This window comes from Acomys russatus, chromosome 1 (genome assembly GCF_903995435.1).
Source record: "Acomys russatus chromosome 1, mAcoRus1.1, whole genome shotgun sequence".
NCBI lineage: Eukaryota > Metazoa > Chordata > Mammalia > Rodentia > Muridae > Acomys > Acomys russatus.
In genome coordinates, this window is record NC_067137.1 from 59,669,185 (window position 1) to 59,688,130 (window position 18,946).

Consider the following 18,946-nt stretch of genomic DNA (forward strand, 5'->3'; position numbering starts at 1 on the left):
CACTATTAATATCACTCTGATATGCTCATAGACAGGAACATAACATAACTACTCTGAGAGGCTTTATTCAGCAGCTAGTGAAAACTGATGCAAATACCCACAGTCCACCATTAGCCAGAGCTCAGGGAGTCCTATTAAAGAGTTGGGAGAACAACCGAGGTAACAGGAAGGCTGAAGGACTACACAAAACTTACAGAGTCAATTAGCCTGGGCCCATGGGGACTCACAGAGACTGAATCGCCACCCAAAGAGCAAGCATGGACTGACCTTAGACCCCTTGTACATATATAGCAAATGTGCAGCTTAGTTTTCATGTGTATTGACCACCAAAACTGGAGTGGGGCCCTCCCTGGCTCTGATGCCTCCCTTTACATCCTGTTTGCCTTACTTGGCTGCTTTTTTTGGCCTCAGTGGGAAAGATTGCACCTAGTTCTGCAGCAACTTGATGTGTCTCCTTCTCTGAGGAGAAGGGAAGAGGGTGCCTAAGGAGTGGGGAACATATATATGTGTGTGTGAATAAACTGTACTAGGGTGGTTTATCTACCTTGGCGGTAAAACAAAGCTGTTGATTGTGTTGTTCCAGAAGACTATAGTCACTGCAGTAGTTACATAGGCTTTTAATGTGTGTTATTGATTTGCAATAATACCACAGTACTACTTCTAAGCTAACACTGCAGTCCTGGAAGAATTCTTCTGCATTTTTCCCTAAGTTTCTATTTTTACCATGAATCTTAATTCTATGTATATTTTAACAATAGGTATTTTGAGCATTTACTACACTTATTATTTTGTAGATCCTTTGCTTACTGTATTTCACACTATACTTACTGTTCTGAATAAATAATTTGACTAAGCTTAATTTTATGGCAGAAATTATCTGAATTAATATTCATCAGGAAAATATTTATTTTATTTTTACTTTTCTGGATTTTTGTTGTTATTACAATAGTTTGCGATTGATTTGTATGTGTGTGTGTGTGTGTGTGTATGAGAATGTGTATATGTGTGAGCATATGTGTGCCTGTGTGTGTACCTGTGTCTGTGTGCATGTTCTTGAGTAACCATGGTTTTTATTGCATAGCTGTGGAGGTCAGAGTACATCCTAGTAGAGCCATTCTTTTCTTTCCAACTTGTGTGTTCTGGGCATAGTGCTCAGGTCATCAAGATTTGAAACAGGTGTCATTACACACTGAGTAATTTCAAAACACCTGTTATTTTACTATGGAGGGAATTTTTAAAAATTTGTTCAGGTTAAATCCTGATCGTCTCTGATGGGTGTTTAAGACTAGGTTGTTTAGTTTTAAAATCAGGTTTAGTTGTTTATGGGATAAGATCTTTTTAGATCAAGATAAATGATTTAATTTAATAGGTATGAGATATTATATATTTTGAATTTCATTCAGAAATTTAGACCCAACAATATAGAAAAGATATATACTTCAAGTTTGGCAAACACAAATAGCCAAATCACTATGAATGTAACTTTCATATAATTCATGGTTATCTCATGGTTCTACCTGCTGCTTGTAGTTTGTTTTATTCATGTGTAATAAAATAAGCATACATGTTAAATAAAAATAAAAATGAATCCTGATTGTAGCCCCTCCCTTGTTGCCTTCTGGTCTCACCTTCTCTCCCTCATACCACCTCCCTCCCCTAGTCTTCAGAAAGGTGGAGCACTCCTCTCCTAATATCTGACCTTGGCCTATCACCTCTTATCTGCACGGCATCCTCTTCCTCTGTGGACAACTTGTGGACACCCAAGTCAATGTCAGAAGTAGTCCCTACTCCCGATATTATAGGAGCCATAAGGAGACTGTACTGCCTATCCACTATATCTGAGCAGAGGATCTAAGTCCTCAACATGCATAGTCTTTGGTTGCTGTATCAGTCTCTGCAGCACCCTCCTCCTCTGCCCAGTGAAGCTCCTGATCCCTTCCAGGTACATCTATGCCCCAACTCTTCCATAACACTCCCTGTGCTCCTCTCAGAGAGTTTAGCTGTGAGTTTGAGCGTCTGCTGGGATCCCCTCCTTGGTGGAGTCTTTCAGAGAACCTCGCAGTTTTATTCATAATAGCCAGAATCTGGGAACAAGACATTTTCCACAGTTATGTGGAGAGCGGGGACTGACTTTGACATGAACTCTGGTGCTCCATATTTGACCACCTCCCCATGGTGGGGAGGTCTGGTGGCACTCAAAGAAAGAATAAGCAGGCTACCAAGATGAGACTTGATAGCCTATGACCATATAGTGGGGGAGAAGGTCCCCCTTGGTCATAGACCTAGGGGAGGGGAATAGGGTGAAAGTGGGAGGGAGAGAGGAATGGGAGGATAAAAGTGATTGGATAACAATTAAGTTCTAATCTAAATAAATTAATAAAATAAAAATAAAAGGAATGGATAATGAAACTGCGGTATATTTACACAATGGGATACTGCTTAGCTATTAAGAAGAAGAAAATCTTTAGAGTTGCAGGCAAACAATGGATGGAACTAGAAAAGATCATCCTAAGGTAACCAGACACAGAAAAACACACATGATATATACTCACTTATAAATGGATATTAGCTCAACATAGATGTGCTCTTGTCCTCTGAGAGATTCCAACCAGCAGGGGATTGGGACAGATGCTGGAACTTACTGCTGGACTCTGAGTGGAACACTGAGAGTGGTTTTGGAGGAACAGGGTGATGAAAGGACCCAGAGGGTTTAGAGCCCCAGAAGAAGACCATCAAAGCCAGTGGATCTGGGCCTGCACAAACTGTTGTACTAACCACGGATATTGTATGCAGTAACCCTAGACTCCTTCTTCAGATCTAGCCAATGGACGCTTTATTCTCCATGGTTGTGGGGAGAGCAGGGACTGCCTCTGACATGAGCTCTGGTGCCCCCAATTTGATCACTTCCCCTTGGTGGGAAGGCTAGACTGGCAAACAGAGGAAGGGGAAGCAGGCTGTCTGGATGAGATCTGATAGGTGGTGGTCACAGGGTGAGGGAAGAGATGCCCTTCTGTCAGTGGTTTAAGGGAAGGGAACAGGGTGGAAGAGGGAGAGAGGAATGGGATAGGAAGATACAAGGAAGGGGATAACAAGTGAGATGTAATCTGAATAAATTATAATAAATTAAAAATATTTTTTTAAGAAAGGAACTCTTGAAATTTACAGGCAAATGGATTAAACTAAAATCTACCATCCTAAGTGAGGTAACCCAGACTTAGAAAGGTGCACATGGTATATACTCACTTATAAACGGATATTAGCTACATAAAACATGATACCCACACTGCAACAGACCTAAAGAAGTAAAGTAACAAGGAGGACTCTAGGGAGAATGCTTAATTCTCATTCAGAAGGGCAAATAGAATAGAACCCGGAAGCAGTTGAAGAGAAGAAACGTGATGGGAGCCTACCATAGAGGTCCTTTGAAGGATATTTTGATAGATATAGAAGCTCATAACTCAATGAATATTTTGACATTTCAAAAATATTATTTCATTATTTTCTGTGCAATATTTTTTCTTAAAAATAAATTCTCACTGAATTTCACTAAGATAATTAATATATCTACTCTCTTTTCTACCTTTTGACCACATGTCAGTCTATTGCTTTGTGCAAAAACGGTTAAATGAGGAAAGGTAGTATGGCAGATGTATTGGTTTCTTACTCATGTCTTGAATTTCATTCTTTATCATTTCAACTCTGGACATTTTGTTGTTTCACTAGCTCAAGCTTGCTAAATGCAGAGAATTTTCTGAAGCAAGACCTACTTCATTAATCATACTCACAACCAATAATATACACTTGTTTCTGGTATATATGAAAAATGTATTATTTTATTTTGCTGTTTTACTTTTCCTCTCAAATTTATAGGAATTTGAGAAAGTTTGTAGTATGTTAATTGAAGGGGAGATCTGGTGTTTTTAAATAGTGGGATATTTTCTGATTGCTTTATGCAAATTGCTGTCTTTATACCTTACATCCGTAGTATATTATCATTTTGACTTGGAGAACATGCTTGATGTCTCTGAGTTTAATTTTTCTCTCATGTAAACTGAAAATGCTGATACATTTCACACTATTGAGATTTTTGACATTAATATTATTTAAAATATACTGTTAAGTATTTTGATGATAATGTTATTATAATTCAAGTGTTAACAGCCATTTACTCATATGAAACTAGAATGAATCTGTAGAAGATGGTGATACATTGCTATTATATATAGTTTTCTAAGTATGTCTAGACTGGTACATGTACCAACACCTTCAAGTGTACATTGCCAGCTAATTTCTATAAGCAATATTTGTAATTAAACTACCATTATACTCTATGTTATGGAGTTAGAATGTTACCGTACCATTTTTCCTTCAATAGTTCTTATTTCAAGGTTGCATTTGACCCAAATTATTGTGTTTATTATATATATAATGAATATTACTAAAATTTGTATCATAAATAGAAAATTTTATGTGTTTTTGTGTACCCCCATTATGATCACCTTTATGTGTTATTTAGTTACTCTCTTCCATCAATATTATATGGCTAAGAAGAATTACTATGCTATAACTTACATTCTAAGTATGTTTGAAGTCTGAGCAATGAAAATACTGATTCAGTGCACCAGTGAGGCAATTTCTATGCACTGAAAATAGCTAGCAGCTTTCATTAACAGATTTCACAGCCAAAACTGTAATTTTTCTTCCAGTGTTTCTATTACAAAATGTAAGCTGCTTGTTTGCAAACAGAGATGTTGGGCTTGCCAAGTATGCTAATCATCAGTTAGATGAATCTCCGGAACGTCACTCATTCTGAGAACATTTGAGGACTTACCTTCAACTCCTTTGCTACCACTATCTATTAGTATATATTTATCCCAAATTTGTAAAGTTTAAGATATGAAGCCATGCTATAATGTCACTTTTACAGTAATTAATGTTTTTTTTTGAATTAAAAAATTTAGGTCTTTTAAAACTGAATTAAATTTCTTTGAAAGTTCCATAGAAGAGCAAAGTGATGACAATTTGACTATCCTTATAAATTCCCTGACCTGAAGTACAAGTCAGAACTTACTTCAGCATATCGTAATTCACAGGCTTTGCAGATGTTTGGCTTCATGTTGTTAACCAGAAAAAGGCTATCTCAGCTCTCAGTTTTGGCGCTTTCACCCCATTGCTACTATGTCTCAATCTTTTCGAGTTTGTGATGGCGATGAAAAAACAGTCAGCTCTTCTTCCTAAGATATCAGAAACTAGTGTTGTCTAAGAAGAAAACATCAGCATCCATAGTCCCATTTTAGAGCATACCTTGAGTGATCTCAGAACTGTCATTAGGCCCTACCCTTTACATTTCACATGGAGTAACTTAAGAGATGAAGACTCTCCTAAAGACAGTGCTGAAAGACATCAATGCTCTGAACACTCACACTAGAATCCTGCTACTCTCATATGTAGGAATTTACTTCTAGCCTTTCTTCTTCTTTCTTTAGGTCTGTATTCGGGCTCTGCAAAGTGTGCCACCCTCTTGATTACTATAGGTCTATAATTAGAAAATGAGAATATTCTCATTTACTTCTTGGTGAAGAGTTTTTGTAGTATGTGGATTTATATTATTTTGGTTTCTATTAGCTATTTCTGTGAAATATGACTTGGCCTTCTTATAGAATTTTAAAAAATTAGTAGTTTGCCTTAGGTAGTGTGATAGCTTAGGAATTCTTTTAGGCCATGAATAACAAATATTTTCAATCCCTTTATCTTTTTGAAATTTTTCATCAATGTTTAATTATTGCTAATTTCCAGATAATTTAGAAATAATAGAAAGTATTGAAGATATTAAACTGATTCTTATTTTGCTATTGTTGATATTATTGCAAATAACAATAAAAGGCAAATGGCACAAAGTACTTGAAAATCTGCTTAGCATAACTTCCATTAGAGAAATGAAAACAAGCAATATAACAAAAAGAAAACCAACAACTATACCCACTTCATAGTGATAAGAATACTTAGTGTCAAAATCACAACAACATATAAATTAGATTAGTAAAAATATTAATTTGTACACTGTTTCTGGGATTTAAATAGACATGATGAAACAGAGTACTAATATTCCTCAAAATATAAGCACAACACAACACTTCTAAATGATGAAATTGTCCCATTTCATTGCATAAAGCTAAAAAATGTAGAGCCTGCATTTCAACAAAATCTACACCCTAATATCCACTAAAGTACCATTCAAAAAAAGCCAAGGCATGGAATCAATTGAACATTGGCAGATGAATGAGTAAATTAAAAGTGAGGCTAAGTTGTCAGTTAATGCATGAAATATCAACATTTATATTCCAGCACAGAAGGTTTAAAATTGAGGTCAGCTGGATCCACATACCAAGATTTATACAGAAAACACAAATGTTGCTGTGGGCTTGGGAGATTCCTCGCTGATTAAGAGCACTGTCTACTTTCCCACAGAACACTTCCACAGTACTGTTCTCAGCATCATGTTGGGAGCACCACAGCTGCCTGATATGTATCTCAAGTGTCTGTACTTCAAGGTCCAGAGAATGAAACACCCTCTTCTTGGCTACACAGGCACAGCTACACTGATATATGGATAAATAAGAATGAATCTTTTTAAAGTGTTCAATAGAGAGCATTATTCACCCATTAAAATGAGGAAAGACTGGCCTTTTACATTTTGAACCTATAATAATACAGATAACACTGGAGAATGGCATATAGTGCAAAATAAGCCATCACAAATTGTATATGATTTGACTCATATCTTGAAAACAGTTAAGCCTATTTCATTAAAGCAGAGAGAAAAATGGTACCTGCAAGGGTTGGAAGGTGGGAGAGACTGGAAGGTACTGATTAAATAATACGCAGTTTTAATTATGAAAATGAATTAATTTCTGATCTTTTGATGTGTACAATGGTGACCTACTTGAGATTTAATCAATTAACAAGTTGTATGTATTCCCACTATTATACATGCTTATATACATGCAGCTGTGGTGGGTTAATATGTTCATTTTAGTAAAAATACATACAGAAGGCAAAGATATAGCAAGGGATAATGTTTTATCTACATATCTACATATCTATCAATTAACTAATATAATAGAAAAAGTCCTTCATAAGAAAGATTCACAAACTGGTGAACATGTTTGCCATAAAATTGGTTGAAGTATAGTTTTTTTCCCAATACTCCTCAGAGAATTTGCTATGCTTTTATCTTTTGATTATATCTGGAAAGGAGACCATGAGATCATTGAAACTTTGCTTCTTTGTCAGGTGAGTCAAAAATTGCCTACAATATGTTGAAGTAATTGAAAACAAATAAGTTAGGATGGCAAGTGAGATCTACTCTCAAATGAATAGATTTAAATGAAAAGTACAGTGGTTTTTTGTCACCCATATAAATATTTACTAAATATTTCTATAGATTTAGAACTACACAGTGTCTGGGGAGGATGTGGTATGTGTGACAGGCTATGGAGTTGGGAAAGCACTGCTAGAACTCTGTAACTTCTTGCCTAAAGTACAAAGTGTGATATAGACAAAACTGCTGCTGTACTAGACTACTGTAAGTTTCAGGAATTTCCCAAATCCTGTGATGCCTCGGTCCCTCTGTATGATGGCGTCTATCATTTTATGAATGAAACATGCTCTCTCTGTAGCAAAATAGCTGTGAGAAAATACAGAGATAGAGGAGGTAGAAGTCAGGTTTCCACAATGAGAGAAAGTCATTTTCTGTGATGTTTTTACAGCAAAGAAGGTCAAAAATCATGTAAAGGTAACTCCTGGAGTGTTTTATGCTATGGTGTGCTTGCCTACTAATTTAGAGTAGTGCTTTAACCAACAATAAATATTGCAGTTTCTAAAGCAAAAGTAGTAAAATGTAGAAAGTTGTTTCGGGATTTTAGTTTAGAAATCAATTCAATGCACATACTCAGTATCAAAAGTATACTTTGCATGTGATGTTTATTACAATGTACAACTATTTGGGGGAGGGAGGTTTGAGGCAGTGTTTCTCTATGTAGGCATGGCTGTCCTGGAGTTGTTTTTTAGACTAGGCTGGCCTCTTCCTTACAGTGATCCACCTGTCTCTGCCTCTTCAATGGCTGAGATTAAAGGTGGCTCAGAGGTTAAGAGCACTGACTGCACTTGCAGAGGTCCTGAGTTCAATTCCCAGCAACCACATGGTGACTCACAACTAACTATAATGAGATCTGGTGCTTTCTTCTGGTAAGGAGGCACAAATGCAGGCAGAACATTGTGCAAATAATAAATAAATCTTTTGAAAATGTTTTTTAAAAAAGGGTGTATGCTACTATGCCTAGCTTCAAAATGCAACTTTTAATTGAATAACAAAGTTGTGGGAATGCAGCACACAGTGTAGTGCCTACACTTAAAACTTTTACTTCTAACAAGAATGTCGTTAGTAATATGAATGGACATTTTTTAAAAGGGAATAAGAGGTGACCTATTTACTTCCGATCCATTTTGAATAGGCATGACCCAGGAACACAATTTACGTTACCCTAAATTCCACATTCTAACATGGAAGCAGTTTTGTGAAGTTTTTATAGCTTTTAAAGAACTCAGAAAATCATATGGCAAATGGACCTAACAAACATCTACAGACTTCCCACAAAACACTAAAAACAATATGCTTTCTTCCTACAGTACATGGACCTTTCTCCAAAATTGATCACATATTAGGGCAAAAGCAATTCTTAACAGATATAAGTATTTTCAAGTAACACCCTGTATCCTCTGATTACCATGGATTAAAGCTGGATATCTATGATAGAAATGGCAGAAAGTCCATAAACACATGAAGGCTGAACAGCTCACTACTGAATGAAAATTTAGTCAAAACAGAAATCAGTTGGAAATTGAAAACTTTTTAGAATTAAATGAAAATAAAAACACAAGATACATTTTAATCAATCCCCTACGGTGACACAGTCTGGGCGGAGCACTCGGTTCCACCACTGGCGCTAACTCAGCGAAGCCGCAGTTCTCTTGCTGTGACGCAGCCTGGGCGGAGCGCTCAGTTCCAACACCAGCACTGACTCAGTGCAGCCACAGTTCTCCTGCTGTGATGCAGGCTGGACAGAGCGTTCAGTTCCACCAGCTCTAAGACTCTGGACACAGCGTGCAGTTTGAATCCAGAATTCCTGGCTGAGATTGGTGGACAGTTCGGGCCCTCAGTCAATAACTGACCACAGCAAGCACTTTGAGCCAAAAGGCCCTAGCTGAGCTTGGTGCGCAGTCCCAGCCCAAAAATTATGGGCTGGACCCTGTGTGCATTTTGGGCCCAGAATCCCTAGCTGAGCTCGGCAGATGGTTCAGGCCCTGATAATCTAGCTGAGTTCAGCCCGTGTTCGGGCCCAGTGTTCCTGGCTGGACTTGGCAGGGAACACAGAAGGCTGTGGATACCCAAGGCTCATTCAGAGACCCAGAACAACTGCAGGACCCACAGCACAGGGGGGCTGAAGATCACTGGCTGTGAGAGACCAAACAACAGGGCTAACCTCCTAACATCCACACCAGTGAAGCTTTGAGCTCCCAGCCTAGGGAAATCGTGAGAAAACAAGTGAATCTATCATCAGACTCCCTCCACCCAACTCTGGAAGCTACCCAACAAAAACAAAGGCAGCAAGATGTCTAAAGGACAGTGAAAAAGCATACACAAAAAACCTCAAAACAACATGGCATCTCCAGTTTCCAGCTATCCCAAAGAAAATAACCCAGAGAACTCAAATACAACGGAAATACAAGAAAATGATCTCAAATCCTTAGTAATAAGGATGATAATGGAGGAAACAAACAAAATCCGTAATCAAATGCAGGAAGAGGCACACAAACAGGTTAGAGACATAAATAAAGCACATAGAGTGGAACTGGAAAAATTGCCGGAAAATGCAAACAACCAGATGAAAGAAATAAATCAAACGGTTCAAGCTCTGAAGACCTATAAAGAGGCAATGGAAGAAACTCAGGAATATACAAAAAATCAAATAAAAAACCCCAAAAAATCAGTTCAAGATCTGAAAATGAAAATGGATTCAATGATAAACTCACAGACAGAAGAAAAATGAGAACGTGAGACCTCAGAGAAGAAGGCGAGCAACACAGTGGTGAGCTTTTCTAACAGAATCCAAGAGATGGAAGAACGAATCTCAGGTCTAGAAGATACAATCACAGATCATGAAACAACCATTAAAGAAAACGCCAAATCTGGAAAACTCCTGACACAAAACATCCAAGAGATTAAGGACACCATGAAAAGAAGAAATTTGAGGATAATAGGCATTGAAGAAAGAGAAGATATCAGACTCCAAGGCCCAGAAACTATTCTCAACAAAATCATAGAAGAAAATTTCCCCAATCTAAAGAAAGAGATGCCTATAAACATACAAGAGGCCTACAGAACACCAAATAGAATTGACCAGAAAAGAAAACCTGCCCGTCACATAATAATCAAAACACAAAACATGCAGAACAAAGGAAAAATATTAAAAGCTGCAAGGGAAAAGGGCCAAATAACATTTAATGGTAAACCTATCAGAATTACACCCAACTTCTCAGCAGAGACCATAAAAGCCAGAAGGTCCTGGACAGAGATCCTGCAAACCCTAAGAGACCACAGATGCCAGGCCAGACTACTTTACCCAGCAAAATTATCAATAACCATTGATGGAGAAAACAAAATATTCCATGACAAAAACAAATTCAAACAGTACCTATCCAAAAATCCAGCTTTACAGAAGGTACTAGAAGGAAAACTCCATCCCAAAGGGTCAAGCTACAACCAAAACTACCCAGGAAATAGATAACTATCCCATGGCAAAAACACAACTACACAAATGCTCGACTGGAAACAACATCAAAATTAAGACTCTTAACAGTCACTGGTCATTAATATCTCTCAACATCAATGGCCTCAATTCTCCAATAAAAAGACACAGACTAACCGACTGGGTGCATAAACAAGATCCAACATTCTTCTGCATTCAAGAAACACATCTCACCCATAATGAAAGGCATTACCTCAGGGTAAAATGTTGGAAAAAAATATTCCAAGCAAATGGTCACAAGAAGCAAGCAGGTGTAGCCATTTTAGTATCGAACAAAATAGACTTTCAACCAAAATTAATCAAAAGGGATGAGGAAGGACACTTCATACTCATCAAAGGTAAAGTCAACCAAGATGACATCAGAATTCTGAACATCTATGCTCCCAATACAAGGGCACCCACATTTGTAAAAGATCTCCTAAAAAAGCTTAAACCACACATCGATCCCCACACAATAATAGTGGGAGACTTCAACACCCCACCCTCACTGAAGGATAAGTCATTGAAACAGAAACTAAGCCGAGAAATAACATCATTAACCAATGCCATGGGTGAAATGGATCTAACAGATATCTATAGAACCTTTCACCCAAACAAGAAAGAATATACCTTCTTCTCTGCACCCCATGGAACCTTCTCCAAAATTAATCACATCGTAGGTCACAAAGCAAGCCTCAACAAATACAAGAGGATTGAAATAATACCTTGTATCCTATCAGATCACCATGCCCTCAGGCTGCAATTCAACAACAACAGAAATAACAAAAAGCCTACACGTACGTGGAAACTAAACAACTCTCTGATAAACGACACCTGGGTCAGAGAAGAAAGAAAGAAAGAAATCAAGGAGTTTCTGAAATTCAATGAAAATGAAGAAACAACATACCTAAATTTGTGGGATTCATTGAAAACAGTGCTAAGAGGAAAATTCATAGCACTAAGTGCCTTTAAAAAGAAATTGGAAACATCGCACATAAGCATCTTAACGACACAACTGAAAGCCCTAGAACAAAAAGAAGTAGAAACACCCAAGAGGAGTAGATGCCTGGAAATAATCAAATTCAGGGCTGAAATTAACAAATTAGAAACTAAGAAAACAGTCCAAAGAATCAACAAATCAAAAGCTGGTTCTTTGAGAAAATCAACAAGATAGACAGACCGTTAGCCAAACTAACTAAAAGGCAGAGAGACAGTACTGAAATCAACAAAATCAGAAATAAAAAGAGAGACATAACAAAAGAGAGACATAACAACAGACACTGAAGAAATTCAAAGAATCATAAGATCCTACTTTGAAGGCATATATGCCACAAAATTTGAAAATCTAAGGGAAATGGACGATTTTCTTGATCAATTTCACTTGCCAAAGTTGAATGAAGATCAGATAAACAAGCTAAATAGTCCCATTTCCCCTACAGAAATAGAAGCAATCATCGATGGGTCTCCCAACCAAAAAAAGCCCAGGGCCAGATGGTTTCAGTGCAGAATTCTACCAGACCTTCAAGGGCGAGCTAATACCCATACTCTTCAAGCTACTCCAAAAGATAGAAATGGATGCAAAATTACCAAATTTATTCTATGAGGCCATAGTCTCATTGATACCTAAACCTCACAAAGACTCAACAAAGAAAGAGAATTTCAGACCAATTTCTCTTATGAACATCGATGCAAAAATACTAAATAAAATACTTGCAAAACGAATACAGGAACACATCAAAGATATGATTCATCATGACTAAGTAGGCTTCATTCCAGGCATGCAGGGATGGTTTAATATATGGAAATCCATCAATGTAATCCACCATATAAACAAACTGAAAATAAAAAACCACATGATCATCTCCTTGGATGCAGAGAAAGCATTTGATAAAATTCAACACCCATTCATGTTTAAAGTTTTAGAGAGATCGAGGATATAAGGCACTTTCCTCAACATAATAAAGGCTATATACAGCAAGCCAATAGCCAAAATCAAAGTAAATGGTGAGATACTCAAGGAAATTCCTCTAAAATCGGGAACAAGGCAAGGCTGCCCACTCTCTCCATATCTCTTCAATATAGTACTCGAATTTCTAGCTAGGAGCAATAAGACAACAAAAGGAGATCAAGAGTATCCAAATGGGAAAGGAGGAAGTCAAATTATCCCTATTTGCAGATGATATGATAGTGTACATAAGTGACCCTCAAAATTCCACCAGAGAACTCCTAAAGCTGATAAACACCTTCAGCAAATTGGCTGCATACAAAATTACCTCGAAAAAGTCTGTAGTCTTCCTATACACAAATGACTAGCTTGCAGAGGAAGAAATTAGGAAAACCATACCCTTCACATTAGCCACAAGCAATATAAAATATCTAGGAGTTACTCTAACTAAGCAAGTGAAGGAATTGTTGGAAAAAAATTTCAAAACTCTGAAGAAAGAGATTGAAGATGACCAGAGAAAATGGAATGATCTTCCTTGCTCATGGATCGGGAGAATTAACAGTAAAAATGGCCATCCTACCAAAAGTAATCTACAGATTCAACGCAATCCCTATCAAAATACCTACACAATTTTTTAAAGACATTGAAAGTTCAATTCTGAACTTCATATGGAAAAACAAAAAACCCAGAATAGCTAAAACAATCTTGTACAATAAAAGGTGCTCTGGAGGAATCTCCATACCTGATCTCAAACTGTACTATAAAGCAATAGTAATTAAAACAGCATGGTACTGGCACAGCAACAGACTGGTTGATCAGTGGAATCGAATCAAAGACCCAGATATGAATCCACACACATATGGTCACTTGATTTTTGAAAAGAAGCCCAAATCCATTCAATGGAAAAAGGATAGCATCTTCAACAAATGGTGCTGGTCTAACTGGAGGTCTATGTGTAAAAAATGAAACTGGACCCATATTTGTCACCTTGCACAAAACTCAAATCCAAGTGGATTAAAGACCTCAACATAAAACGCGAGACACTAAGTCACTTAGAGGAAAAAGTGGGGAAGAGCCTGGAATATATTGGCACAGGAGACAACTTCCTGAACAGAACACCAACGGCCCAGGCCTTAATGTCAACCATCAATAAATGGGACCTCATGAGGCTGAGAAGCTTCTGTAAGGCAGGAGACACTGTCAAGAGAACAAAGCGACAGCCTACAGACTGGGAAAAAATCTTCACCAACCCTACATCTGACAAATGTCTAATATCCAAAATATATAAAGAATTCAAGAAATTAAACACCACCAAACCGAATAACCCAAATGAGAAATGGGGCTTGGAACTAAACAGAGAATTCTCAACAGAGGAGTATCAAATGGCTGAGAAACACTTAAAGAGATGCTCAACCTCCTTAGTCATCAGGGAAATGCAAATCAAAACAACTCTGAGATTCCATCTTACACCCATCAAAATGGCTAAGGTCAAAAATTCAAGTGACACCACATGCTGGCGAGGATGTGGGGAGAGAGGAACACTCCTTCATTGCTGGTGGGAATGCAAACTAGTACAGCCACTTTGGAAATCTATCTGGTGCTATCTCAGAAAAATGGGAATAGGGTTTCCTCAAGACCCAGCTATTCCACTCCTTGGAATATACCCAGAAGATGCTCCAGCACACAACAAGAAAATTTGCTCAACCATGTTCATACCAGCCTTATTCATAATAGCCAGATCATGGAAACAGCCTAAGTGTCCCTCAGTAGAAGAATGGATAAAGAAACTGTGGTAAATATACACTATGGAATATTACTCAGCTATTAAAAACAAGGAATTCCCGAAATTTGTGGATAAATGGATTGAGCTAGAAATGATCATAATGAGTGAGTTAACCCAGAAGCAGAAAGATATAAATGGTATATACTCACTTATATCTGCATACTAGCCTGAGGGGCATGTCCCATGAAAGGCTTCACTTACCAGGAAACTGGGACAGAGGGGAGGGCATCCTATTGGGACTCTAAATGAGAGACGCATGGGAGAATAGAAAAATAAAAGGATACAGAGGGTCCTAGAAACCTACAAGTAGAACAATATGATAGGCAGATTTGGGCCCAGGGGTCCTGATCAAACTAAGGCACCAGCCAAGGACAATACTGGAGGTAAACTTTAAACCCCTTCCAAGATCTAGCCAATGGGCAGAATATTCTCCACAGTTGAGTGGAGAGTGGGATATGACTTTCACACATACTCTGGTGCCTCACATTTGACCATGTCCCCTAAAGGGGGAGACCTGGTGGCACTCAGAGGAAGGGCAGCAGGTTGCCAAAAAGAGACTTGATAACCTATGAGCATATACATGGGGAGGTAATCCCCCTCAGGAACAGTCATAGGGGAGGGGAATAATGGGAAAATGGGGGGGGGGAGAAATGGGAGGATACAAGGGATGGGATAAACATTGAGATGTAACAAGAATAAATTAATAAAAAAAAAAAAAGAAAAAGAAATAGAGCCTCATGATACTGTAAGGCAAAAGACACCATTTTTCACACAAAACAGAAACCTACAGAATGGCAAAGATTTTTTTTCCCACTCCATACCTGATAGAAGACAAACAAAATATGTAAAGAACTGATACAACTAGATGTTAAGGAACAAAATAGTACAAATAAAAATAGGGTAGAGGTCTGAATTCCATTTTATAATGTTTATGCTTTCTGTCTTGTATTCACCATAGATCTCTGTCTTATACGATTGTATAAGATAGGAAGACATTGAAAAGACAGCATACAAATTCTCTTTTAACCATGTGTGCCCCTATCAATTACACCAGATGCCTAAAATGTACTCTGGGAGTATGTGGTGTATGGAAGCTACTTGCATTAAAATGCCAGTGCCTTTCATTTTCATTTATACTCATCAAGGAGTTGCTAAATTTTAATCAAGTTCTCCTTATCTTTAGACATTAGATAAACAGCAGCTTGTGTTTTTTAAAAGGCATGATGTATAAAGAAATACAAGCATGTAGTTGATATAAACATGTGTTGTTTTGATCCCAAATGTGGGATGTTAAACAGACTTGTGTGAGGCTGTGTAGTGTTTTTCTGCTGGACACTTACTTGTAAGAGAACAGGTGATGTTTGTCTGTCCACTAGAAGAAGAACCACCTCTTTCTGGGGCTTTGCATTTTCCAACTGATAAACATCCTAGAACAGACTCTGAAAGGGTCCATTTATATATATATATGACTTGGTTTGGCTTTTTTTTTTTTTTTTTTTTGGCTTTTTTGGGGGGCATTGCTTCTTATTGTTTGGCTATTCATTGTTCTGTTTTGAGATGCTCTTAGAGAGAAATGCTCCAGAGAACCCTTTGGGGTTCTGGATGCTGCTCTGGATTCTGGCTGCTGTGTTTGCAATCACCTTTGCTGAATCCTGCTTTGCTGTTTAAGGGGTCTGATGAAATCCTGACTAGGAAGAGTGCAATCCCTCCAAGGAACTGAGTCGAAAAGGGTCTACTTCTCCTGTTCCCATTAACCTCTTTTTTTTCCTACCTAGGGTAAGTGGGTTGGAAGGGATGTATAAGCATTAAAGAATCCCAAATATAGTAGGTTTTAAAAACTTGAAAGCCTATGCAAGTGTTATACATCAGTCTCTGTTTACTGTTATAGACAATACATATAAAACTTCTGGAATAATAATAGAGCACTTACCATTATGTATATAGACTTGGTGAAAATATAAAAATTATTTATTCACTCAAAACATGCATTGATTAACTAATAGACATTAAATATTAGGGAAGAAAAATAAAATAGTTTTTAAGAGAAGCTTTTTTTCCATGTGTGTCCTTGATAGTGTTATATTTTCCCATCCTTTTAAAAATTTACAATGGTTAGTGAAAACTACAACTATCTTGTGAGTTTATTATAAATTTATATCCTTATTTTGACTACATTTTATTTTGTTCAGGATACCCAATTATATTCTATAAAAATTTCATCAAGGAAACTAAGCCTTGGAGACAGGAGAGAAGACTGACTTTATGTTGTAAGTCTTTAAATTTTTTAAGTAGTAGGAAGCCGGGACCTATTCACAATACTTGTGAATAATTTGGGTACTGATAAAGATTTAAACAAACAAACAAACAAACAACAACAACAATAAGAAAAAATAGCTACAACATGAAAAAATTTCTCCTAGATCTCCCTACAAGCCAGTCCCACTGGGATTCTGTCTCCTTTTGAATTTATTTCTGAAATTCACATTAGCTTATTTCTGTTCAGAGAGTCCATCTGCTCCTTAGGATTCATAGCAAAAGTGGAGGTCTGCAAACTTCAACAGCTACAGAGCTGGCCAATAAGAAAGAACTGCTCATGTGTACACTCATGTTCCCAGCAGCTGTGTCCACACATCAATATCACTTTGCACTGTACATATGAAGCTAGTTTTGTTTTAAATTATGGACTACTTACTGGGCAGCATTCATGATTCTAAGGGACACGTGTAGAAGAAGTAAAAATCCACTAAGGCAGGGTACTGAGAAGAGATGGATTGTTATTATGGTCAGAATGTGCTAGCACAGAGAGCTTGATTTACATTTATAGTAAAGAATGAAGATATTACATAAGGAATAAAAAGTTGCAGAAAGCACTAACGAAGAAAAATATGAGAGTGTGGACTAAAGTTCCCAGAAAAAAACAAAACCAAAATCAAAACCAAAACAAAAATACATTTGAGTTAAAATATCTCTAACACTAATGACAACATGATAGTGGAATGTTGGAATGTCACCAAAGTTGAGCAAGATTGTCTTGAAATTCCTTTAGTATTCTTGATTGCCATTTACTTCTCACATATGTGTCTGATATAAGCTACTTGTTACTATTGAGTAAGTCCTTTGGGACCATATTGATATAGCATAGCAGCTCCTAATCACCAGAAGCTAAAAATGTGACCAGGTAGTATCTGAATTTCTCTGCATTGCTGTAATCCACCTACACAGTGTTCCCACCAATGTATTTGATAATGCATTTCTTTTCTTATGTGATTATAAATATTTTATGTAACTATTTTTACATTGGACTATAACATATAGTGCAACTTAAATCCATGTTAGTGTGTCATAGGTATTCACAGTTGACTCAGGAATGAATGACGTTTTATTCTTCTGGTGAGAAGCTGTGCTTTGCATTGATAGAATCATTGGGGGATTTGGTGTTTATTTAGAATACGTTCATGGACTCGAGTTTCAAGTCTGGGAAATGGATGCTGAATCTTGTTACAATTAGAAATGACTTGACTCAAAAATCATAAAGGTATTTTTGTTGCTCATAAGGCAACAGGAGGTCGTCAATCTTTAGGAACATTTTATTTTATTAAGATTTTCAGAAATATAGTGTTGGAAATAGCCAATGGAAAAAGGGCAATGCCAATAAATACTAAAAGTTCAAATGTTGATACTATAATTGTTAATTAAAAGTTTCCCCTCCCATTAATGTCTGAGATGGCAACTAAGAGACTTCTACAAATAAAACATTCAACTAAATAATAAGTTTAGATCACTGTAATTGTATAGGAGATCAATTACCTAAAAGAAGAAGAATTTTTGTATTCTTTGTGACCTTTCACAACACAGTTACTTTGTCATTTCCCGATCTATAGTGATTAGAAAGAAGAAGAAAGTAAAGAAAGAATGACAGGAAAAAAAAAAAAAAGAATGATATGTTCTAGTTACTACCTACACTACTACATTGCTTTTCAAATAAAGCAACACGTTGAGTTTTGAACTCTATTCTTGAATGTAATTGAACTTTATCAATGTCTCTTGACTAGTAATTTTAGAGAAAGGCAATAAAACTAAAATAATCATTTCTTTTGAAGAGTTACTCACACTGGATGCTACTATTTATTTTAGTTTTTCAGCTAGATACTTTATGAATATATTTTTCAATCACTGGAGGAAAATAAAGCCTTAGAAAACCAAGCCATAACAAAAATTAATTATATTTTAAATCAAGATAATGCACACTGTTTCTCTTTCAAGGAGTAAATATCATTTAATTTACTAAAAATAATAATGTAAAGGTCACAGGGTACCCTTTTTCTCTTTTTTGACACTTTTGTGCGTTCATCTCATTGTTTGACTGTTTAC